General features: G+C 44.0%; 1 protein-coding gene across 1 annotated transcript in view; it reads right to left on the bottom strand.

The window, feature by feature from the left end:
* The window catches only part of LOC149466253 (uncharacterized), a 113,757-nt gene that overhangs the window by 22,593 nt on the left and 84,018 nt on the right, over window positions 1–7,146 (bottom strand). The window lies entirely within an intron of this gene.

Here is a 7,146-nt window from a genome sequence, read left to right as displayed (position 1 = left end):
ACGGAAAGCATAGTTCTTCCTTCTGTACCAGGGAAGAAAGTGGTCAGTCATAAACGCCACATATTTTGCAGAAGTCATCTTTACACCTTCGGGGACCCTAAAGGGGCCGAGCAGCTCTGTTCCCATGATTCCGGACCAAAACATGACTCCACCACTGCCTTGCTGACGTCACAGCCTTGTAGGAACAGGGTGGCCGTTCACCAACAATCCACTACTCCATCCGCCTGGACCATCCAGGGTTGCACGGCACTCATCAGTGAACAGGACTGTTTGAAAATTAGTCTTCACGTATTTTTCTGCCCAATGCAGACGTTTCTGCTTGTGAGCATTGGTTAGTGGTGGCCGAATAGAAGGTTTATGCACAGTTGCAAGACTCTGGAGGACTCTACACCTTGATGTCCGTGGGACTCCAGAGGCACCAGCAGCTTCAAATATCTGTTTGCTGCTATGTAATGGTATTTTAGCAGCTGCTGTCTTGATCCGATGCATGGATCTGGCAGAAATCTTCCTCAATGTGCCTTTATCTGCACAAACCCGTCTGTTTGAAATGCATTTTTATTACAAAATATATGAAAAATATTTTTAAAAATACATTTTCAAATAGACTATATGTCTTTAAAGATACATTTAGTCTACATTTTTGGAATGCATTTACAAATATATGTTAAAATTACTTTTTTATGTTAAAAAAAATCTGAAGAATATATTTAAAAAATTATATATTTATTAAAATATTTTTCAGATATTTTGTAATATATAATAAATGCATTTCAACATGCAGTGTGTGTGTGTATACAGTCAGGTCCATAAATATTGGGACATTGACACAATTCTAACATGTTTGGCTCTATACACCACCACAATGGATTTGAAATGAAACAAACAAGATGTACTTTAACTGCAGACTGTCAGCTTTAATTTGAGGGTATTTACATCCAAATCAGGTGAACGGTGTAGGAATTACAACAGTTTGCATATGTGTATCCCACTTGTTAAGGGACCAAAAGTAATGGGACAGAATAATAATCATAAATCAAACTTTCACTTTTTAATACTTGGTTGCAAATCCTTTGCAGTCAATTACAGCCTGAAGTCTGGAACGCATAGACATCACCAGACGCTGGGTTTCATCCCTGGTGATGCTCTGCCAGGCCTCTACTGCAACTGTCTTCAGTTCCTGCTTGTTCTTGGGGCATTTTCCCTTCAGTTTTGCCTTCAGCAAGTGAAATGCATGCTCAATCGGATTCAGGTCAGGTGATTGACTTGGCCATTGCATAACATTCCACTTCTTTCTCTTAAAAAAACTCTTTCGTCGCTTTTGCAGTATGCTTTGGGTCATTGGTCATCTGCACTGTGAAGTGGCGTCCAATGAGTTGTGAAGCATTTGGCTGAATATGAGCAGATAATATTGCCTGAAACACTTCAGAATTCATCCTGCTGCTTTTGTCAGCAGTCACATCATCAATAAATACAAGAGAACCAGTTCCATTGGCAGCCATACATGCCCACGCCATGACACTACCACCACCATGCTTCACTGATGAGGTGGTATGCTTAGGATCATAAGCAGTTCCTTTCCTTCTCCATACTCTTCTCTTCCCATCACTCTGGTACAAGTTGATCTTGGTCTCATCTGTCCATAGGATGTTGTTCCAGAACTGTGAAGGCTTTTTTAGATGTCGTTTGGCAAACTCTAATCTGGCCTTCCTGTTTTTGAGGCTCACCAATGGTTTACATCTTGTGGTGAACCCTCTGTATTCACTCTGGTGAAGTCTTCTCTTGATTGTTGACTTTGACACACATACACCTACCTCCTGGAGAGTGTTCTTCATCTGGCCAACTGTTGTGAAGGGTGTTTTCTTCACCAGGGAAAGAATTCTTTGGTCATCCACCACAGTTGTTTTCCGTGGTCTTCCAGGTCTTTTGGTGTTGCTGAGCTCACCGGTGCGTCCCTTCTTTTTAAGAATGTTCCAAACAGTTGTTTTGGCCACGCCTAATGTTTTTGTTATCTCTCTGTGGGTTTGTTTTGTTTTTTCAGCCTAATGATGGCTTGCTTCACTTATAGTGACAGCTCTTTGGATCTCATCTTGAGAGTTGACAGCAACAGATTCCAAAAGCAAATAGCACACTTGAAATGAACTCTGGACCTTTTATCTGCTCATTGTAATTGGGATAATGAGGGAATAACACACACCTGGCCATGGAACAGCTGCGAAGCCAATTGTCCCATTACTTTTGGTCCCTTAACAAGTGGGAGGCACATATGCAAACTGTTGTAATTCCTACACCGTTCACCTGATTTGGAGGGTAAATACCCTCAAATTAAAGCTGACAGTCTGCAGTTAAAGTACATCTTGTTTGTTTCATTTCAAATCCATTGTGGTGGTGTATAGAGCCAAAAATGTTAGAAGTGTGTGTGTGTTTAGATTGTAAGCTCCAAGGAGCAGGGCCCTCCTAACCTTCTTGTATTGAACTGTATTGTCTCCCGTTATATTGTAAAGCTCTGAGCAAACTGTTGGCACTATATAAATCCTGTATAATAATATATATGTGTATGTGTGTATTTACAGACACACACATATGTATGTGTGTATGTATGTATATATATATATATAGAATATGGCCAAAATTGTAGTATTTCAAATATATGGCAATATATTTGGGAAGAAATGTTTTAAATATATTTAAAGTATATTTTTCTTTCATGTGGGATCCCCCTGCTGTCCACCCACTGTGTCTTCCCACTGTGTCCTCCAGCCAATGCCAGCATCCGTCTTCCAGGTTCCATTCCCTGCGCCCGCCGCGACGCGGGGGGGATCGAACCAGTGGGTGATTCAAAAAGTAAAAACATGACATACACACAATACATTGTAATCTGCTAGTATGACATTACTGTATCAAACCATTTCCCCTCAGTTTTGTCCCAAGTGCTTTGTCCTGTGCCCTGCCTGTACTGTTGCCGTTCTTTCTGCCTGGAAACTTGAGAACGTTCATGGCATCCAAAAAGCGTCCCTTTAGGTCAAAAGCGGTTTTAGACCAGCTAGAGAACAGCCATAATGAATTATGAACCACTTGCAGAATTGAGCGATAGCGATTCGTCATCGGACACTGAAATTTCCATGCAAAACAATGAACTGCTTTGATATTCAAAAACATTGATATAATCAGACCGCCGGGGAAGTTAAAGTGGTTTTTATTTTAACCTACAGGTAAGGTTATAAAAAAAAAAAAAAGCTTAGCTGTAGGTTAAATGAATATCTCCTAAAGGTTCACTGTGTAGAAGGTATTCTAGGGAGCAGTAGCCACTGACATCACCAGCGCATGCACTCTGAAGGAATGACATACCCTTGCAGTTCCTTCAGAGCTCTGTGTTGCGGCTGTGATGTCATTGCGGCCGCAGCCAGTGAACCCCGAAGGCAGACCGGGTGAAGATGGGAGTCTTTGCAGCAGTGACAGCATGCTGCTGGAGGCCTTCATCTTAAAGGATAAGTTCACCTTTTGGAATAAAAATAATGCCAATTTTTTGCGGGTAAAAAATGTGCTTTTATTATTTTTGTCCGCAGGAGGCTGGAAAGCATTGCACCAATGATCAATAGATCGCCAACGCCATGCAGGTCTCCTGCAGATCTGTCGGTATACCAGCTTGTCTGTACGGGATGTACAAGCAAGCAGATATACTGACAGGAAGAATGAATGAACTACCGCATCGCCGTGGTGGTTCGTTGAGCACTTCAAGCCGACAGCCGCTAAGGATGACAGGACTTGTAGTCTCATGCACAAATCACTGTGAATGAGTGGGCGGAGTGAGGGGGGAGAAGATTCCCCGCCAACTGTCAAAGTGGGAAGTGGAGGGGGGGCGGTCTGGTCGTTACATGTTGCACCCTGAATATGGATGTTATATGTAACATGTTACAAAAGGTGAACTTATCCTTTAGGCTAGGTTCACATCTGTGCGGGTGGTACCGCTGCGGATCCGTATAAAAATCCATGCAGCTGCACCACCCACACAGAGAAATGCGGACCCGTGGGTGGGTGCCATTAGTTCTAATGGCATGTCGCCTGCACTGGAAAATGCAACTGTACTGGGAACCTCGGCTGCGTTTTCGGAAGAAGTGCAGTGTCACGGGGCACTCAAATGAATGGGCTCTCGTGCCCATGCAAAACACGGCCCGCACGGCTGCATATACAGTGAGGAACAGAAGTATTTGAACACCCTGCGATTTTGCAAGTTCTCCCACTTAGAAATCATGTAGGGGTCTGAAATTCACATTGTAGGTGCATTCCCACTCTGAGAGACAGAATTTAAAAAAAAAAAAAAAAAATCAGGAAATCACATTGTATGATTTTGAAAGAATGTATTTGTCTTGCACTGCTGAGCATAAGTATTTGAACACCTGAGAAAATCAGTGTTAATATTTGGTACAGAAGCCTTTGCAATTACAGAGGTCAAACGTTTCCTGTAGTTCTTGACCAGGTTTGCACACACTGCAACAGGGATTTTGGCCCACTCCTCCACACAGATCTCCTCTAGATCTGTCACTGAGCAACACAGAGTTTCAGCTCTGTAGAAAGATGTTCTATTGGATTTAGGTCTGGAGACTGGCTAGGCCACTCCAGAACCTTGATATGCTTCTTACGGAGCCACTCCTTGGTTATCCTGGCTGTGTGCTTCGGGTCGTTGTCATGACCACGACCCATCTTCAATGCTCTGACTGAGGGAAGGAGGTTGTTGCTCAAAATCTCACAATAAATGGTTCCATTCATCCTCTTCTTAATACAGTACAGTCGTCCTGTCCCCTTCGCAGAAAAGCACCCCCAAAGCATGATGTTACCACCCCCCATGCTTCACAGTAGGGATGGTGTTCTTGGGATGCAACTCATCCTTCTTTTTCCTCCAAACGCGAGGAGTGAAGTTTAGACCAAAAAGTTCTACTTTGGTCTCATCTGACCACATGACTTTCTCCCATGCCTCCTCTGGATCATCCAGATGGTCATTGGCAAACTTCAGACGGGCCTGGACATGTGATGACTTGAGCAGGGGAACCTTCCGTGCAATGCATGATTTGAAACCATGGCGGCGTAGTTTTCTACCGACAGTGACCTTTGAAACTGTGGTCCCAGCTCTCTTTATGTCATTGACCAGCTCCTACCTTGTAGTTCTGGGCTGATTCCTCACCTTTCTTATCATCAGTGATACCCCACGAGGTGAGATCTTGCATGGAGCCCCAGTCTGAGGGAGACTGACAGTTGTATTTAGCCTCTTCCATTTTCTAACAATTCCAACAGTTGATCTATTTTCACCAAGCTGCTTGGCAATTGCCCCGAAGCCCTTTCCAGCCTTGTGGAGGTCCACAATTTTGTCTCTGGTGTCTTTTGACAGCTCTTTGGTCTTGCTCATGGTATTAGTTGGCGTCTGACTGACTGTGGGGTGGACAGGTGGCTTTAAAGAGCTCAGACAGGTGCTACTAAGTTAGATTAATGAGTGGAGTAGATCCAATTAAACAGGATCCAATTAATCTACCAGCATGTCTTTGGAGTGTGGGAGGAAACCGGAGCACCCGGAGGAAAACCATGCAAGCACAAGGAGAACATGCAAACTCCATGCAGGAGGTGCCATGGTTGGGAATCGAAACCCATGACCTGTTTAATCCAAGGCAGATGTGCTAACCACTAAGCCACTGTGCCGCTCAGTATGTGTATGTATGAATGTGAGTTAGGGACCTTAGATTGTACGCCCCTTGAGGGTTAGGGACTGATGTGAATGTACAATATGTAAACTGACGGCGCCATATAAGTACCTGTAATAAATAAAACAGTAGGGACCAGGGGCGGACTGACCATTTGGAAACACGGGCACTGCCCGAGGACCCGGGGTCAGTAGGGGGCCCCATGAGATGCCCCTGGTACCTTTTTCATAGGCTTTTTGAGTTTGGGCAAGGACACGGGCCCCATGATCCCCTATTGGCTGGGGGCCTCATGAGTTGTCAGTCCGCCCCTGGTAGGGACTGGCCTGAAGCAGGAAGTCTAAAGCGTCAGAATCCCATTAGGTGCTGTCAACTGACTGAGGATCGGCAGCTCCGTTCCTGCCCATCTGGGAGTTTAGGGTGTGTTCCCTCCCCCCACACTCACCTTTTGTGGGTTCTGGCTCCTCTTGTTACATTTTCAGTAATATCAAATTAAAACATAAAATCTACAGTGTTAGCCCCCAATCCCACATCAGGCGGGTGGAGCTGGGAATTTACATAGTCTGGCTGAAAAAAGACAAAAGTCCATCCAGTTCAACCATAGAAAAAAAAAAAAGTTCTAATCCTACACCCACAGTTGATCCAGAACCAGGGGTGGACTGACCATTTGGAAACTCGGGCACTGCCCGAGGGCCCGGGGTCAGTAGGGGGCCCCATGAGATGCCCCTGGTACCTTTTTCATAGGCTTTTTTGAGTTTGGGCAAGGACACAGGGGCCCCATGATCCCCTATTGCTCGGGGGCACCATGAGTTGTCACTCCGCCCCTGTCCAGAACTCACCAAAGTCTTACAGAAAGAAAGAAAGAAAATATCAGGGGTTTAAGTCTCTATCATCTACCAACTGCTGACAGTTTTTTTTTTGGGGGGGGGGTTCTGACCCTTTAATTGTAGACTGAATAAATATTTAATTTTTTTCCTGGATGTTCCAGAGAAGAGTCCAAGATCCTCCTTGTTCAGTCACTACAACAATTTCTTTTTCTCCCCCTCCTCTGTCAGTAGACAACTAGCCAACAAACCGGCTTCTAGCTTTCATTTTCAATGCTTAACTGAAAAAGCGGAGTCTAGAAGCTGATTGGTTTCTATGCACAGCTGCTCCAGATTCTCCTCCTCCAGCCGCTTTCAAATACCAAGGTCATTACAAAGTCAAATAATGGATTCCTCAATATTTATCTAGGCCCAATCATTTGTATACCAAAAAAAACCCATAAAAACAGCACAAATAAACAACTTAAAAAATATTATAAATAATACAAAAATCATACAAAGAAAAATATGTGATTGTTAAATAGTCCCACTCCAAAGAGTATAATATAGCTATGCTGTGAGAGGATGCCTTTTGCCATGGTGTCAGTGGAGGGGGCAGAGACACAAACTATGGCTGGGAAACTTTGGATGTGGAGTCT

Source organism: Staurois parvus, unplaced genomic scaffold, assembly GCF_062004578.1.
Source record: "Staurois parvus isolate SC_StPar_1 unplaced genomic scaffold, SC_StPar_1.0 ptg000132l, whole genome shotgun sequence".
In the NCBI taxonomy this organism is placed as follows: Eukaryota; Metazoa; Chordata; class Amphibia; order Anura; family Ranidae; genus Staurois; species Staurois parvus.
Note: the sequence above shows the minus strand (reverse complement) of the source record. Positions and strands in the feature narration are given on the sequence as shown.